Raw genomic sequence first — 18,905 nt, 5'->3', positions numbered from 1 at the left:
TATAATATAATATATAGTGCATATAGAAACTTGTGAGTGTGCATTTTAAAAATTTATACTATGTTATGATATCATATGGAATGTCCTCCAGAGGCTCATGTGTTGAAGGTTCCACCCCAGTACAGCAATGTTCAGAGGTGGGGCTTTTGAGAAGTGATTGGATCATGAGGGCTCTAATCTAATCAGTGGATTAATTCATTGATAGATTCCTAGCTACATGGACTATCAGGAGGCAGTGGCAACTGTGAGAGATGGGACCTAGTTACAGAGTGTGGGTTCTTCAGGGAAGGCCTTGGAGAGTACATCTTGTCCCATCTCTATTTATTTATCTGCTTCCTGGCTTCCATGAGGTGAGCAGCTCTCTTCTCCCAGTCCTTTCTATTATGATATTCTTACTCACTTTAGGTCCAAAGCAGTGGAGCTGGCTAATCATGAATAAAACTTCTGAAAGTGTAAGACAAAATTAACCCTTTCTGCTTTAAATTTTTCTCAGATATTTTGTCACAGCAATGAAAAGTTAAAAACATATGAGTGTAAGTTGTTGACTTTTTCTTGAATGTTAAAATGTATGCATACTTTAAAGTATATTTATAGTCCATGAACTAAGTCCATATAAACCTCCAAAGAGGCCTATCTTCATACAATACTAAGTTTGACTCTTCCAGTTCAGGCAAATCCTCTAAAATAAATTATATTCCTTTAGTTATAAAATATGTGGTATGTGACCAAGGCTTTGTAAAACATCTTATTATCACATAATTGTGTTTCAAATACAATAATTTTCAAATCATAACCTAATCTCTTGCAGTAAAAAAAAATAAAACTAAATATACCAACTCATTTGCCAAGGTAACAAAAAGACATATATCTCAAAAAATCATATATGTTTTATAGACATATGGTTATTAATATCAGAAAAGTTTGAAGAAAAGAGAAGGAAATTTAAAAAAAACTAAATTTGGGTACAAAACACAACTAAAATGTTATGAGTAGGAATCATGTAAAAGGCCCACTAAATATAACAAATGAGATTAGTATTATTTGCAGATATCAAAATTAACAAAAGTTAGAAGCTCTAAGTCTTAATCAATAGTATAGATTTCTTTATTTATGAAAGTACAGCATAGTGGATCAAAACAGATAAGAGTTAAAAAAAAATTGGCTGCCTGTATGATAAGACGGCTGTATTTTAAGATATGATTATCTCCAATTGACCTGGTATTTTAGTTTTCCAAAACTGCTGTCACAAAACCCTGATGTACTAAGATGCCTTTGGCAGCAGTGGTGAATATATAGCTATTCATTTCACCACTAGAGTAAAGGCCAAATAATTTAGTGAAATTGATGTAGGGCTGTGTCTGGGTCAGGTAACCTCAGTGACTGGTTAATTCACAGGTAAAAGGGGAAAGAAGAAACATAAATTTCATGGGGATATAATGTCAACAAAGGTGGAATATGGCCAAGTGGGTGGTATTCTTTTTAAAAACAGTACGAAGACAGTTTCAAAATAGCCACCCATATAAAAAAATAGTTACGATAAAGTAGTGATTTTACTCCCCTATAAAATGGGAATCATAAGGCCTATCATGTGTACTGAGAAGAATAATAAGCCATCAGAATCTGTGAGAGTGCTTCATGCTTTGTTGTTGTTTTTATTTTGTTGTTCAAAATAGGTAATGGAAAAACCAACAGGGACTCTTTAAAAACACATTAATCTTGATAACAGGTTCACAAGGTTGGTTTTAAACAAAGTAAGTCAGAGACTTTTCCATTCAAGACAAGACATTTAAGCAAGAACATTTGGCTACTCCAGGATATTTAGTTCAGGCCCTAACTCTGAGGGTGGCCTCACTTTCCTTACCTTTGTATGCCTGCCTGATAGCAAAATTTATAATCTCCTCATTTTCCCATCCAGGATCTCACTGTAATGTCTTTCTCTACCTTTCCAGCTTTTTTTAAACTAAAACATTAAGCATCAGAAATTCTTTCAAACCACAAATATTCATTGATTGTTCCTATACACAGTTATAGTGATAAATGAAGCTAATTCATGAAGGTAACAATCAAATATGGAGGGAAATTTAAACAAATGACCACAAAAAAAAGATGTGATGAATAAAATAAAATAGTGGTAAAAGATGCCGTATGTTTGGAGACCTAGCTGCTACCATAAACTTTGGAGAATTCCCTGGGCACCCACATAGCTTTATTTGGCCTTCCAATATGGGCACAGTCTAGTGTTTATCAGCAGAAATACTACTTTCCCCTTAGGTACATTCAGAAATGTGCAGTACAATTCTTGGTTGTGACAATGATTAGGATCTAGCTATTTTGTCATTTGATGGGAAAAAATCCAGGAATGAAATTGCACTGAAACACATAGAATAAAAAAGTTTCAGAAAGAGGAATACTTGTATCATTGCTGGTAGAAATAAAAAGTTTAAATGAAACCATAGGTAATTAATAGTGATAGGAATTTGAATATGGCCCTGTTTAGGATTAAAAACTGTGGAACATGAAAGATAAAATGTTTCTGGGGTGCTAGTAATTATCTCTCTTGATTTTAAAAAAGGGAGATGCTTAGGTATGTTTACATAAAATAATTAACATCACTTACATGCACATGTAATATGATTCAGGGGGTATTTTGTGTTCATTTTAAAATATTTCAAGCTAGTGCTCCCAAAATAACAAAATCAAATTCTGCTTAATAAAAACTAAAAAAGAAGAATTGACTTTTTATCACCTTAACCAAGCATTCAAATAGTTTTATGTAGAACATAACAATAGGAAGTACACAATGTTATGTATGAATTGTTCTTAACAAGAGCAAAAGATTTAAAATGTATATAACCATGCTGTTAGATCAACTTTCCAATTTAGAGGAAATATTAGGGATAATGGCATGCTAAAAGACATCATGAGGAAGCAATCTAACAATTCTAGAATATGAGTCATTATGCAAGATAAATGTCTTGAACTCTGTGAAAGTCAATGTTTTGTGGGAAAAAGAGGTATAGAAACTCTTCTTTGTTAAAATGCATAACAAAAAAGTTGCAATACAGAAATCTGGTTGGGATTTAATACAGGAAAAAACCTTAAAATATTTTTGGCATAATTGAAAAAATTTAAATATAGAGATTTCCAGTTGAGCCAGAAGGAAGCAGCTTATATTGGATTAACCTACTCAATAAAGCATAAAAACTAAGAAAGTGATTTGAAAAAAAAAATGATTGAAATCATAAGAGCAACCAATCCAGGTAGAATCTTGAGCAAAGGGAAGCATGAGATGTGAAAACCTCAGTTTTTTCTTTGAAAACATTTTCCAACTTACAGATTAAGGGAAATACTCAAAACACAAAGTGGAAGTCTTAGAATCGCAGGCTCACAGGGTAAAATTCCAAGAAACACAGTGAAAAATAGTAACTGGGGAAGCTTAGTATTGATTATAACAGCCACCTGATCTGAAAAGAAGGAGAATAGGTCACCTTCTACAGACATAGTGTAATGAAACAACACTAACCAAGTCTAAAACCAAGCTTTGACACAGGCCAGGTGATATACTGGTGCTTTCTTTGAAGGCCACAATTTTTTTCACATTCTCATTAGGAGGCTATACAGAGACTCACAATTTCTTATTCTCAAAATATGAATTCCAATCAAAATAGATGGGGCATGTTAGAATTCAAAATGACTGAAAATCCAGACGGGGGGAAAAACATATAGTTTTGAAAATCTGTAGATTTTCATAAATTGGTAGGAAAAATAAATAATTTTAGTATATTCAATAGAAATAAAGGTATGAATTGCCTTAATGTTTATTTCCCTCCAAAATTCTAATGTTGAAATCCTAGCCTCCAAGGAGAAAGTATTAGTAAATGGGGCTCTGAGAAATGATTAGGTTATGAGGATGAGGCTCTCACAGATGGGATTAATACCTTCATTACAAAGGCCAAGACAGTTGTTGACACCCTGTGAGACCACAGGAAGAAGGTACTGTCTGGAAACCAGAAAGCAGGTCCTCGTCAACACCAAATTTGTCTTGAGCTTTGGCTTCTCTGTCTTTTGAACTGTGAAAAACAGATTTCTGTACTTTATAAGCCACAGAGTCTACAGTGTTTTGTTACAACAGCCCAAATACACTGGATACAACATAGATGAAGAATTCCTATAAAACAGGAATCAGATGGGCGTTTTATAAACAAAAAATAAAATATCTGGGACAGTACTCACTGGATTAATTAAAAACAGATTGGATGCAGTAAAAGATAAGAGCAGTAAACTAAGAAAGATAGGCAGGAAATAATCAATTTGAAGTACATAAACTTGAAAAAATATAAAACAAAGAAACAAAAGACCAAAATGAAAGGAACACATGAAATGTGGGCAAAATTCTACCAAAAGTATAACTGAATCCCAGAAGGACAGAAATAAGTGAGGTGGAAAAAAATATTTTAAAAGGTAACAGTTCAGAATTTTCTATATTTGATTAAAAAAATACATCCATTTTCAGGTTCTAATAGCTGAACACATGTCTAGAAAGGAAATTTTTCAAAAACAAAATGTAAAATAACAATTTTACCTACCCACATAATCATAAATCAGCTGAATTAAAGACACAAAAACAATCTTAAAGGCAGCCAGAGAAAACTGGCATATTATCTTCAAAGAAGCAACAATCAAACCATCACTGATTTTTCAGCAAAAAAAAAGTAAAAACACAAGTGAACAATATTTTAAAGTGATGAAGAAAATACCTTTCAACATTTGAATCATCCATCCAGAGAAAAATATTTTAAAAAATATTAAAAGTTGTACTGATGTTGCTTGCAGATTCACTACAAATCATCATCATCATCATCATCATCTTCTTCTTCTTCATCATCATCATCTAAAAGAAACATGTTAGATCAAAAGCAAATGATTCCAGACAGAAGTATTCTAGGAAGGAATGTAGAACACTAGAAAAAATTTTCAATTATTATGAACAGCATTAAAAATTCAATAATAATCTATGATGGGCTTTACAATCTGCTGATGAAAATAAATGGCAAAGAATAATGTTTCAAAGAATAAAAAGGGATAGAATGACAAGCTGTGCGAGATGGTGGCATATTTTATGAAGTGATAAATGTACTAGTTTAAGCAAAGTGTACTGACAGGGATTCACATTAAAACTTTTAGGATAGAATAGGCATGATGACACACACCTGTAATCCCAGTGATTCTGGAGGCTGAGGCAGGAAGATCCCAAGTTCGAAGCCAGCCTCAGGAACTCAGTGAGGCCCTAAGCAACTCAGTAAGACCCCGTCTCAAAATATATTTTTGAAAAAGGGTTGGGAATATGGCTCAGTTGTTAAGTATCCCTGGGTTCAATCCCTTGTACAAAAAAAAAAAAACCCAAACTTTAGGATAATCAATAAAGTGATATAAATATATATATATATATATATATATATATAATTTAAATACTGTATAAAATAAAATGAATAATAAAACATTTGATAATTCCCAAAAAGGCAAGAAAAAAGAGAGACATTTAAAAAAAGAATAGATGTTACAAGTAGGAAACAAATAGCTAATTTTAGGCTTAAACACACCTATATATTTTATTAAATGTAAATAAATTATCTGAATAAAAGATTGTTAGACTAAAGTTTTTTTTAAAAGAGTGAAATCCAAATATATATTACTTACAAGAGCTACAATTTATAAACATGACCAAGAAAAGTTGAAAGAAAAAAAGATATAAAATGATCATATCATGCAAAAAAATCTAAACAAACATTGTGTAGAAATTTTGATGTAATATGAATTAGAATTTAACATGTATCACTGGAGATTGTCAGTCTTTTTTTAATAATAAAAGGTTGAATGCCACAGCAGGACATTATAATACCTAACATTATATGTACCTAGGATCATAACCTCAGATTATATAAACCAGGAGTTGACAGAACTGAAAGAGGCAGTAGATAGGCTCCATATGATCGTTGGATATTTTAGTGTTTCACTCTCAGGAATTGATAAAAAAATCAAACAAATAAAATATCAGCAAAGTGCATGTGCATAGATAAAATGTACAAATTGGGAGATAATCTTCACCACATGCACCTCCTATAAAGCATTAATCTCTAGGATATACAAAGAACTCAAAAAAACTTAACACCAAAAAAAAATAATAACCCAATCAATAAATCGACTAAGGAACTGAACAGACACGTCACAGAAGAAGAAATACTACTGATCAAAAAATATATGAAAAAGTGTTCAATATCTCTAACAATTAGAGAAATGCAAGTCAATACTACTATAAGATTTCATCTCACTCCTGTCAGAATGGCAATCATCAAGAACATAGGCAACAATAAAGTTTGGAGAGGATGTGGTGAAAAAGGTACACTCATAGATTGCTGGTGGGACTGCAAATTGGTATGGAGATTCCTCAGAAAATAGGGAATGGAACCACCATTTGACCCAGCTATCCCACTCCTTGGTTTATACCGAACGGACTTAAAATCAGTGTATTATAGTGAGGCAGCCACATCAATGTTTATAGCAGCTCAATTCACAATCGCTAGACTATGGAAACAACCTAGGTATCCCTCAATGGATGAATGGATGAAGAAAATGTGGTATATATACTCAATGGGATATTACTCAGCTTTAAGGAAGAATAAAATTATGGCATTTGCCAAGATAGACCATTTATCAAACTGACCATTCACCAATATAGATTACAGACTGTGTTATAAAGCAAGTTTTGACAAAATTTCAATGACTAACATCATTTAGAGTATATTATGTGTCTAAGGTGAAACTAAGTTTAAAAAAAAGATTAATAAGATTTAACAATTGGCTTGTAATTAAATTATGTAGTACTAAATTCATATGTTAAAGAAAACAATCATAATAGAAATTAGATTCATTTTTATATATCTAACATATAGATCTCTTTATAGTACCATATACTTACTGTGCAGCTGGAGTTCCATACATTTAACATATAGATCTCTAATGTGGACATCTAGGAGTACAAGTCCTGCATAATAAAATGAATACATCTTCAAATACATATTGATCTTTTTTTCTCCACAAACAGCTGTAATAATTTTGATTGAAATCATCACTTCTGTAAGAGTTTTTGTCATTCTGCTTTCTTTTTATTACTGTGAGAATTTTTAGCTTTTAATTAACTCATAGGTTAAAATTATATCTAAAAATGACTTAATAGGCATTTAGTAATGAAATAAAAATTCATGTATTCACTGAAAACTGTAAATTTCTCCCTAAACCCTGCTTTATTAACTGGATACCACCAGTTATGCAGGTCACATATCATTGAACTCAAAAATATAACTAATATCTATTTGGAGTTTTATTCTCTAAATTAATCAAGAAATATGCTAAAGCTTCATTTTTTTTCTATATTATCTCTCTCAAAAGCCAAAAGCAGAAAACAGACTGCTTTAAGATTTCCATTTTAACAATCCTTCCTTGTTAACATCACTAGGATTTATAGTATTCGTGACATCATAGGATTCAATTGTGTGGATATACCATAAAGTATAGAAATTAGTAAATTCCTTCATAGCGGAAACAGTTGAGCATTTTCATTTTGCCATTTCTACACACCCTTGACTCATAAATTTTTTGTGTCCATCAGTTTTTAAATACTTAATGATATTTACATTTGAAAGATATTATATTTTCATATACATTGAAAATGTTTGCAGACTAGCCATTCATTTATCTTCTGTGTGTTTGTTGACTTATGTCATGCTTAATGTTTCACTTTATGTAGTTAAATGTGTAAATAATTTTAATTATGACTTTCATTTGGGATATCTGATTTAATAAGGACTTTCTAGTCCTCTAGAGCATAAATATATTAAGTATATTTTGCTTGCGTATGTGGGGGAAGAAAGCAATCTGTCTCATTGTGCCTCAATTTTATTAGGAGTTCAACTTCTGTTCTTTGTGTAGCTCTTTCCCTCTCTAATGTCTGCAGTTTGGAGAATTAGAGTAAATTTGATCCATTGCTAGATCAAAGTTAGAGCTGCTGCACCTCTACCGAGTCCTCTGTGATGTTGTTCTTAAATGTGATCTCATGATGTCAAAACAATTCTAATTGATGGTTCCATATTTTGCCATAGCACATCCTTATTGCTAGCTCCATCTTCAAGATTTTGAAGAATAAAAATGGTTTCTAGCATACCCTTTAATTTTTTAGCCCAAACCTAGTACCCAAGTCACTGACACTAATTTCAACCTCACAGTACATTATACATAGCAGAACTTATTTTTCAGTGCTCTCCTTTGATCATATTTAACCTGATATATATGACACAGGAATATCCTGGTGTTTAAATTGCTATAATTTTTCTATAATAATTTAAAGTATTATATGAAATGCATTTGTCATCCCTCTTTTACTTTTCATTATATTCAAATGTCAAAATGTAAATTTTTGAATCGGTTATTGAAATACTGCAGAAAAATTAGAAATAGGAAGAATGATTAAGGTCAAGAAAAATTTCTACAAAGATGTACACCTGAGTTCATTAATCCTCAGAGAGTACAAAAAAGAAAATGTAAAGACATAGTAAAAGGAAGAGAGAGAAAAGAAAATCTAGAGAGGTAAAGGAATTGTTTTAGAAAGGTTTTGAAGTATTATTGACTACTTAATTTATATAAATTGAAGAAAAAGATGAACTAACCAGTAGACACTTATACTAATGGTTTTGATTCGGTAACTAAATTGTATAGAAGAACAAAACAGAATTTTTATATTGTGTCTGAGCCAAGGAAAAATTTTAAATTCCCACATGCTGTTGTGCCTATTATCTGCAACAAGGCAATTCTCTTTTCAACAAATTCTATATTGAAGAGTAATGCTCAATATCTTTTTCCATGATGAAAAGAAAATTTCAGGCATTTTAAACAACTTATGCAGCTCCTAAATTCTAAGATATCTTCAAGAGTCACATATATAATTGTGGGAGTCATCTCCAGTGAGATGACAATTTGTCTGAGTTCTTAGGGAAAGTAGATATCCCTGCCAAGATTCAAATCCAGATCTTTTGACTGGAGTCAGAGATCTTTCTAATTGATCAGTGATATTCAACTCGGTCCCAGTAGATCCTGACTTAATTTTTCATCACTTTCCTAAATAATACACCAGAGAATTTTAAGTCTGTATATTCAAAAGGTGGCTTTGCAGATCCTGTTCTAATGTTAACTATTTAACCACATGTAAAAGAGGTTAAATAGTGTTTACCATCAAGATATCTAGCAAGTCTTTACAGAGGAGCATTATAATGTTGAGAAGTACATTGTATAACATGACATTTTTCAAGCTTATTTGCCCACTTAGTCTGAGGTGCATTTTGTTGACCTGGTGGTCAGTATAATCCTCTTTGGGAAATCATTTTACAGAGTGTGTTTAATCTGCAACTGAACAAGGATTTATCATATCATCTCAAAGGGAGCAATTGACTAAATTTTGAACTCAGATCTCTGATTTCTGAAATACAAAAAAATATGAACATCAAAGAAGCTACCTAGCACAGTCCCAGGCAATAAGGATATAATTATGGTTAACTAGACTAGTTCTAGACCTCATGAAGCATATAATTTAGTGAAGAATATAGATAGGAAACAATATCACCGTTTAGCATTGCTGCAGAAAATATGTACAAATAAGTGTACATTAAGAGATTATGATTCCACTATATTTCTATTGAATCCCAAAATTTTATCCCATGCTAAGGAGTGTGGGTTTGGGAAATTATCATGGATTCCTATTGTTTGAGTCAGCTGGTAACACAAATGATAACTATTCCTCTAAAAGTTGTATACTTCTTAGAAGATACTAATACAGTTCTCTAAAAGTGATATGCAGCTATTAATTTGGTCCATGCTTATGCATCCTTTTCAGGAAACATAGATCATAAGAAGTAATTTTCTTTAACTGGAAGAAACAGTCAAGTACCATTAGCATCTGCATTAGTTCCATTTCTATTTTTATAAACAAAATTCCTGAGGCTATTTATTTAATTCATGATTTTGGAGGCTGAAAGTCCAAAACAGGGTATCCGCATCTGCTTAGCCTCTGCTGAGGGTCCCTTGGCTAGGGCACAACATGGTACAGAATTAGAATGGGAACCAGCCTTGTGCACAGGGACAATATGCTTGGAGTGACCTCACTTTATAAAAGCCCACTCTTGGAAAGACTGACTCACTCCATAAGATTAATCCCTTCCAAGGGCTGAATCCCCAGTGATGTAACCACCTCTTCATGGACTTAAAAAAACATCATCATTCAAGAGATAGTGTCAATATCCTCTATTAATACCAGCAAGCTAATAGGGTGGTTTCTATTTCCTTCTTTTTAGATCCTAACAATGTTGGGAAAACATATGACGCTAAAGTGTAGAAATGTATTCTCTAAAAATAGAAGTTCCCTTATTAATTGAGTTTCAGTTGAGTTAAGAGATTCACTTCAGAGTGAGGAAAAACTTGCTACTCCTGGTACTATTAAAAATAAAGGCTTATAGTCAGTGAATTCTTCAAATTTTGAAAGTAACTTGCATCATTTTGAATTTGCTGCTTCTACCCAGGTATCCAGGTCGCCAGAAAAGCGCTGTAGTGAAATTGAAAGCATTTGATCTCTACTTCCTCGCAAGATATCAGCACAAGCATCCATATGTGCTGCTGTTTTGCCCATGGTCTAGAAATTAATGATGCAGCAGTTATTGACTCAGTAGCAAATGCTTTATTCTGGTTCCCACTATGGATCATGTAATTATGATATTTTGACACTCAATAGAATTATTTCCACCAGGAGACATAGTAATGTTTCCACTGCATTGGAAAATGAGAATGTGATCAGATAAATATATAGAAAAGGATGTTTTGGTGTGGGGAAAAGGGATTAACCCATACAAACTGGGAAAATAGGATTGCTGCTGTATAATTGGGACAGAGAGATATAATGATAGACTTTGGATATTACTCAAAGTTTTATTACTCTTCTTCCAACTCTGTCAGGGGCTCAGAGCACTCACTAGGAGAACCAGACCCCTCTAAATCACTCTTCCAGAGTTAATGGGTAACATGAATATTATAGTATTTGAATATAAATTTCCACAAAAGGAAACTTTGATTTTTGTTATGTAGGTTTTTTGTAATCAGATGCATAATTATAATATATTAGGTAACCATAAACACACAAAAATAGAATTTGGTTATGCTAATATTAAAAAATTGCAATAGTCACATCCAGTCATTCATAAAAATAAGATTAATTAGTTCTAGAAGCTAAATTATTATAATGGAATAGGAAAGCTATCCCAAATTCTATCATAATGGGATTTGGAGGATCCAGCCTGTAGGTTCTCCCATAGTTTAGTTAAATTAATTAATTAGAATATCTCTATTTTCCATTGAAGCTTTAATATTTATTGGAGCTAGGAAAAAGGAGATGTTAATATGATGTAAGGAAAGCCCACATATTTCAGAAAAGGGTATTTGTAGAATCAAAAGACTGTGTACACATATATCTCCTGTTTTCTTTGAGACTGGGCTCACAGAATAGTGGGAGGACATGGGACAAATTGAGGGCAGCACAAATAATACAACTCACTGTGTTCCAATTCTTAAAAGCATGCTTAGATCCAACACTAGAGCTGACACAATGTAATCAGGTGCAGTGAGTCAGGCACTGGAGTTTAGCTTTCCTGGGTAGGTTCAGTGCCCTGTGAGTCAGGGAGCTGCCTGAAGAGCCACTGAGCCTATGGCTGACTCTGTTAAAGCAGCGTGAGGAGCTTCCCTAGCAGACGCTGGAGTTAGGCTGCCACAGAATAGAAGACACACAGCCCCCTTGTCTTCACCAGCAGGAGATCCATTTACGAAGCCCACATGGAAAGACTAGTAATGGACCAAGAAAAACATAATCATTAGTTAGCAACATCAATACCAGGAACAGCCAGAAAGACAAAAGTTCATCCAGGAGATGCAGGGAAACCAGCCTGTGCATTCCACACAAGCCTGAGTTGAATGCATGCTGTTTCTTCAATCTCATATACCTTCACATAAGGAGAAAAGCATCAGAAGAAGATGGAAATGAGGGACCGAGCAAATATTTTTATACAAATGAAAGACAAAACATAGTCTTAAAATAGTGCCATAGACCTAATTGAATAGCAGTGGCAACCACTTGAACCCCTTTAAATTATTTTAAAAATTCATTCCTCTGAAATATATGATTTTCTTAAAAAATGTTCCTAATTTCACTCTAGAATATTCATTAAAAATAATTTATGTTTATATCCATTTATTGCATCAAAAATCCTTTGAGACTTGACTTTTGGCATAGTTATATTGATATATCTCCCTTCATGATTTTTCTGCAAATGTTTCAGTAATTCATATTTTTGCCTGGTTAAATATTTTGTTTTTAAAATTTCACTTTTTTGCATTATCTAAACCTTAAGTTTACACAAAGAATTTGATTTTTTTAGTAAATGTCATATAAATATTAAATTAAGAGTTAATAATTCCATATATTAGTTATATTAAGTCTAGAACTCTTAAAATGGCAAATTTATTACTTATAATTTATGAATAAAGTACAAAGTAACAATAGTGCTTTTAAATTTTGAAAGTAAATTTTAGAAAATAATCTAAAAACAGATTTAATACTCTGAACTAATTTTTTTACAAGGCAAATATATACATATATATATATATATATATATATATATATATATATATATATATATTTGTTTGTTATTACCTGTACCTTGACAGGAAGCTGCAATCAAAACCACTTTTGAAGAACTCTTTAGTTCTGAACACTGAGTTCAGAACAATTTTATAGCTCCAAAATGTACTTAAAACTTTTCTTGAGAAAGAACATTTTCCTTTGATTGTCTGCAAGATGTGAGAAACATCCAGGTTATTATTCCTTTTACTATTGTAAAGGAAGTACTAGCTGAACATACCTGCAAGGACCTCACACTAAAATCTATCAGCTTTTAATTACACAGACTGCTATTTCTTAAAGAGTTATAGGATAGAGAAAAAAAAGATAATAGACTTTGGCATTATATGGATCTGAGTTTAAATTACAGGTCTCACTGTATTTCAGGCAGATTTTTTTCACAATTTACCATCTCTGAACCTAAGTAATAGCAACAAGTGCTGTTGGCCAGTCAGGATGGAGTGGTCATTGCCTATACATAAGCAAGCAATGGAAGTTTCAGAGTCAAAACTGGTAGAATAGGTGATAATGGCTTGGACCAAAACTTGAATATGATAGTTGAATACATTTTATCCCTAGAAACAAGTGGTTGTAAGGAAGAGGTGGGATTGGTGCTATCTTGGTTAGTTCACCAACAGTCCTAAGGAAGAAGGAAAAATCCAGTTCTTCATACTAAAAGCCAATTTTAATCTAACATACAAGCTTCAAATTCTTTTATGGATTCCTTAATAAATGTTTCCACTAACTATCTGATATTAGAGTGTTATAGAGCTAGGAAAGAAACACATGTGTGAAACATCAAAAAGTTTATCCAGAAGAATTAGATTGAATAGAAAGAGGTTTTAGGATTACATTATCGAATTTTTTTCACTTGTGTTTTCTTTCAACATATGTAAAACATAAATATATGAACATTTATATAACAAATTAAGACAAAAAGAGATCATTCCAGAAGTACACAGTTCCAAGATAGAAGAAAGTACCACGTCACTGTGGAATGATTCTCATTGATTTTCAGTGGTACTTAAGATAATGGTACATTTACAATTAGTGTCTCTTAGATTGGATGAAAGACAGTATTTTCTTTGTAACCTTGGTCACACCTTTTCTTCATCCTGTATAATCTTCAGCATTCTTTTCATAGTATTTATGTGAAAATTACCAACCCTGTATCTGAAAAAGAAAAAAAGAAAAGATCTGTCCTGTACTATACCTTTGGTGCTTTGATGTATCTTTATTGCTATCATTTATTAAAAAGCCACATTTCCTTACTCACTTCAGCTGCATACATACTAGAACTGGAACCATGTGGAGAAGTTTAGCATGTTTCCTGCATTAAAAGAGGACACGCAAATTTAGTAAGTGTACCATATTTTTTATAGAAAAGAATGAAATGGCATTTGCTGGCAAATGAATGGGACCAGAGAACATCATGCTGAGTGAAATAAGCCATACTCAAAGTCAAGGGTAAATGCTTTCTCTCATATGTGGAAGCTACAGCAAAACAAGGGAAAAAATAGGGAGGAACACCAGGAAAATAAAGAGAAATCAATGGAGTAGAGAAGGAGGATGGAGGGGCAAGGAATGGGAAAAGGAAAGAACTGTGGAATAAAGTTGACTAAATTATGCTATGTACATATATGAATATAGCACAGTGAGTTCTGCTTTTACATATACCTATAAAGCAACTATTTTAAAATAATGAATAAACAGAAGAAAAAACACAGTAGAATAAAGTAAGGGAACCAGGGGGAGTAAAAGAGGAAGTACTGGAGCCTGAAATACAGCAAATTATATTCCATGCATGCATGATTATGTCAGAATGAACACCACTATTAAGCCGGGTACGATGGCACATGCCTGTAATCCCAGTAAACTGGGGAGGCTGAGGTAGGAGCATTACAAGTTCAAAGCCACCCTCAGCAACTGTGAGGCACTAAGCAGGGAGACCTTGTCACTAAATAAAAAACAAAATAGGCTGGGGATATGACTCAGGGATAGAGTGCCCTTGAGTTCAATCCCTGGTACCACCCCCACCCCAAAAAATGAACAACACAATTGTATGTAACTATAATGCACTAAAACCAAAAATATCTTCAGGATTTACAAAAAAAGAAAGTGCCACCTTTGGAACTTAAAAAAAATACCTGATATTATAAAACAACAAAAATATACTATTTGTGTCTTTTCATTCACACAATGATATATATTTCATAATACACACACACACACACACACACACACACACGCACATTGCTTAATTACCTCTGGATATTTCTCTGTATTAAAAAACAAGGCAGACAAACTCTACAGTGATTCCCAATTTTTCCACCTCCTACTATATATGTCTCCTGTAATTTCATTCCCTGGAGAATGGCAGGATGTATGACCTTCTTAAAACTATTAGAACAAGGAAAACATTATGGGATGGTAATGTTACAGGCTCGTAATGTCTGTGTGGTCTGCAGGTTCTGTTATGTCACTGCCTCACTGGTTTTGATGAAAAAAAAAATGGAACGTGGAGAGTTTCATGTGATGGCAGGGACAAACTGCTGCCTGTGGCTTATGGCCACAGAGGCCTGCCATTCAATAGTTTCGAAGGACCTAAATGTTTTCAACAACCAAGTGAGTGTGGAAGCAGATCCTTCTCCAGTTGAGCCTCAGATTAGACCACAGCCCTGGCCAACTCCTTGTTCGCACCTCTGAGAACCTGAAGCCGAGGACCCAGCTAACCTGTGCCCAGATTCTTGAGCTCACAAACTGTGATACCATATATGTTTGTTTTTTCAAGCATTAAATTAAGCAATAAATTAAGTTTATCATAACTTGTTAAAGAATAATAGACATTTAATACAAAGCACTGTATTCATTGTATTAAAATAGAATTGTTATGGAGTCCATGAATTCCTCTATCCAGAAACAAGAAATTTCCACTACTAAAAAAGTGCACACTGACATATCACATATATGGAGTAGACATTTAAAAATCAGTTTCTTTAAAATTGCAGTTTATGTGTATACAATCATTTAAAATTTCCAATCTCTATTTAAATTGTAAGTGTTGGTCATCTCATATGGTTGAAAACTAAGAGCACTATTAAAAATTATATGTAAGTAGTCACTTCTTGGTGGATAAGCTATAAATTTGCTTTCAAGGTTTTAAAAATATTAAGGTAGCATTTTATCTGTTCTTTAAAAATAATACAATTTTTATTTAAATTGTTACTTATTTTCATGTATTTGGTAAATAATTTGATTAAAAGCTATGTTTTTTTACAGATGAATTTTACATTTGGCTTTATATCAAGCTTTTTTAACCACGAATTTCACATTTGTGTAGTAATCTTAGACAATCATAATTCAATGGTGATTCATAATTCTAGAAAAATATCTATTATTGGTTACAAATACATTATTATTACAGAACAACATCCATTAAAGGTGATAACTGGCAATATTACAACACTAAAGATGAAAATACCCTTGAATACCCAACTGAAATTTCTTCTTCAAAAATTATTTAAAAAATTGAGGAAGACAACAGGTAGACAGAATTTCTAATTACGTTTTCCTTCTTTGCTAGCTGATTTAGCAAAGGAAAGAATGAGTGAAGCATATTATGACTCAATAATAAGTAATCTATTACTGTCCTTAATAATCTCTTAATGAACCTTTCATTTGAAGCATGCATGAGTCCCTGGGAAATATCCTGGAGATTTTCAGAATTATTTGAAATCTAAAAGTTGAATGGTCAAGTTCCTACTTAGTATAGGTGTGAGCCAAAGTCAGTAAAATTGAGACTCATATTAATATTGTATCATTTTTATTCAGTAGTTGGCAAAAAATGACATTTAAGTTCTGTCTTTATCAAGGGATTCTAAATTGTCAAATTTTATACAGTCTAAAAATCACAGGGAGTTGCAGCACAGTCTGCTGTAAAGCAGTGCCTGTCACCCCTTGCCCTCAATTCTCTCATGTAAACATGAGTCTATGCTGCATTGTGCCAGCTGGCAGAGAGTATGAAGGTAACCCAGGTGGCCGTTGATAGGTTTCAGGTTGGAAAAGAGATCATGTTGTCTTGGTGAGAAAGGCATGAAAGAAAATAAATACTAACAAATTTTTTATCCTAACAGATTCATACCATCCTTTCATTTTCTTTTTAAAATTGTTGTTCAGAGTTTCATATATAAGAAACAAGTACATAATAGAAAAAAATGGAAAAATAGGGAAAGGAACAAAGAAGCACAATCAGCACATAATGTATTTTCCAACCCTTTTTTTATGCTTACTACTCTTGTTAAAGATAGAAGGCATCATTGGGTGAATTTTATATATTCTTTTCCACATAATCATTACATCAAAGAACTTTTCATGTTGCCATCTTCATAACCATTAATTTAATAATGCAAAACAACTCATCAAAATCATATCCCACAATTGATTTACATTTGTCTGTCTTTTTAACTTGCAAGTGGCATTATTATAGTATTTATACAAGATTTTGATGATTTTGGTTGAAAATAAACTTGCACTGCATGATAAATAAAAATACCAGACTATAATTTTATTTGGCTCTAATAAGATTCTTACTAAGATTGAGTTTGCCCCTTGTGTGTAGGAAAGGATAGTAGCTTTTTTTTTCTAAGAGAGAGAGAGAGAAGAGAGAGAATATTTTAATATTTATTTTTCAGTTTTCGGTGGACACAACATCTTTATTTTATTTTTATGTAGTGCTGAGGATCAAACCCAGCGCCCCGCACATGCCAGGTGAGTGCATTACCACTTGAGCCACAGTCCCAGCCCACAGTAGCTTCTTTATTATTACCAAACTGTGAAGATCCCTTAGTTTCAGTTTTTACCAATTAAATGGACACATTTCCACTTCAAGCAGTTCTTTATTTTTTGTAATTAAGTAGTTAACTTATGTGCAGAACCCAATACCTAGAAGCTCATTCATCTCCGTAGTTTTCTTTTCTCTTCCCCCTTCTTCTTTCTGGGAATTCACTAATGACAAGGAATTGTTTTACTTTTTTATTTTTGTGAAGTTTGAACATATAAAAATTATAGTCATTATATGACATAATTGTGGCAATTTCCTTTTAGAATTAAACTTTTATGTGTCTAGATGCAAACTGTTTAAAACATGTTTAATTTCTTATAAATTTAAATGGTAGAAAATATTCCTTAAAATTTTTGAAGTTAATTTTCTTTAATTTTCTTACTATTTTTCCAAAGATTTTTTAACATATAAAAAATAAAATTTAAATACCTTTATAATTATAAGGTGAGAATTCAAATTGTTCTAAATAATTTTTTTCTTGTTTCTTGTTTTCTTATTTTCAAGAGTGCCAAGCAAGAATCCCAATGCATTTATTTAATTTGGGTTCTCTTCATTGAGTTATGACTCTTTGTTTTGAATGTTTCAGGGGCTTTTATTCATCCAAATCTTTTATTTTGCATCAGAAGCAACTTCCTTTATCATAGCCTTGCAAAAAAGCCTGGTCTTACCTCACCAAACTGAGAAGAACTTCAGTGATTTCTGTTACAGGTTTTATTTGCTATTGATCATCGTAAATATATCAGGCTATATGTAAAGCCAGATATATTCATTAAGATTTACCTAAACTCATAATAATGATGGCCTAGTTGTCACTTAGGAATTTTATGTGATTACGAAGTCTTTCTCAGGGTTGTAGTGACAGTTTTCACACTACCAAACCCCAAGGCTGGGTCAAGGTGATCTCATGTAACAATGAACTAACATTTACTGAGGATTTATTATGGGGAGGCCAAGTATTAGTCTAGTGCTTCACATGTATTTTTTCCCCACAAAACTGTCTTTAAATTACCCCATGCTATAGTTTATTGTATCTTCTAAGTTGTGTGTTGGAAACTTAATCCCCAATACAACCAAGAGTTTTGGAAAGTGTGACCTTCAGGAGGTGATGAGTTCATGAGGGCAGAGGCATTACTGCTAGACTGTCATCATTATCATGACCGCCAAGCCCCTGTATACTCTCCCCCATTTGATGACCTATAATGACACTCAAAAAAGCCAAAGGACACCCTGGACCAAGAGCTACAGATCATCAGGAGAGGGATATCTCAAAAGATAGATAATAGAAATAAAAGGAAATTA

The 18,905-nt window shown here is 32.7% G+C and overlaps 1 long non-coding RNA gene and 1 other non-coding gene across 2 annotated transcripts in view; one reads left to right on the top strand and one right to left on the bottom strand.

The window, feature by feature from the left end:
• Positions 1–1,082: 1,082 nt before the first annotated feature.
• Positions 1,083–18,905, bottom strand: part of LOC110598705 (uncharacterized) — a 120,664-nt gene continuing 102,841 nt past the window's right edge. Inside the window, exons 5-8 of the long non-coding RNA XR_013430327.1 lie at positions 6,977–7,042; positions 5,211–5,379; positions 4,758–4,891; positions 1,083–4,070 (exon numbers count right to left, since the gene is read on the bottom strand). This is a non-coding gene — a long non-coding RNA (uncharacterized LOC110598705). The remainder of the gene's footprint in view (positions 4,071–4,757; positions 4,892–5,210; positions 5,380–6,976; positions 7,043–18,905) is intronic.
• On the top strand, positions 14,037–14,143 carry LOC120884380 (U6 spliceosomal RNA). Its single transcript, XR_005726801.1, has one exon. It is a non-coding gene; the product is annotated as a U6 spliceosomal RNA (small nuclear RNA).

Source organism: Ictidomys tridecemlineatus, chromosome 14 (assembly GCF_052094955.1).
Source record: "Ictidomys tridecemlineatus isolate mIctTri1 chromosome 14, mIctTri1.hap1, whole genome shotgun sequence".
Lineage (NCBI taxonomy): Eukaryota > Metazoa > Chordata > Mammalia > Rodentia > Sciuridae > Ictidomys > Ictidomys tridecemlineatus.
Note: the sequence above shows the minus strand (reverse complement) of the source record. Positions and strands in the feature narration are given on the sequence as shown.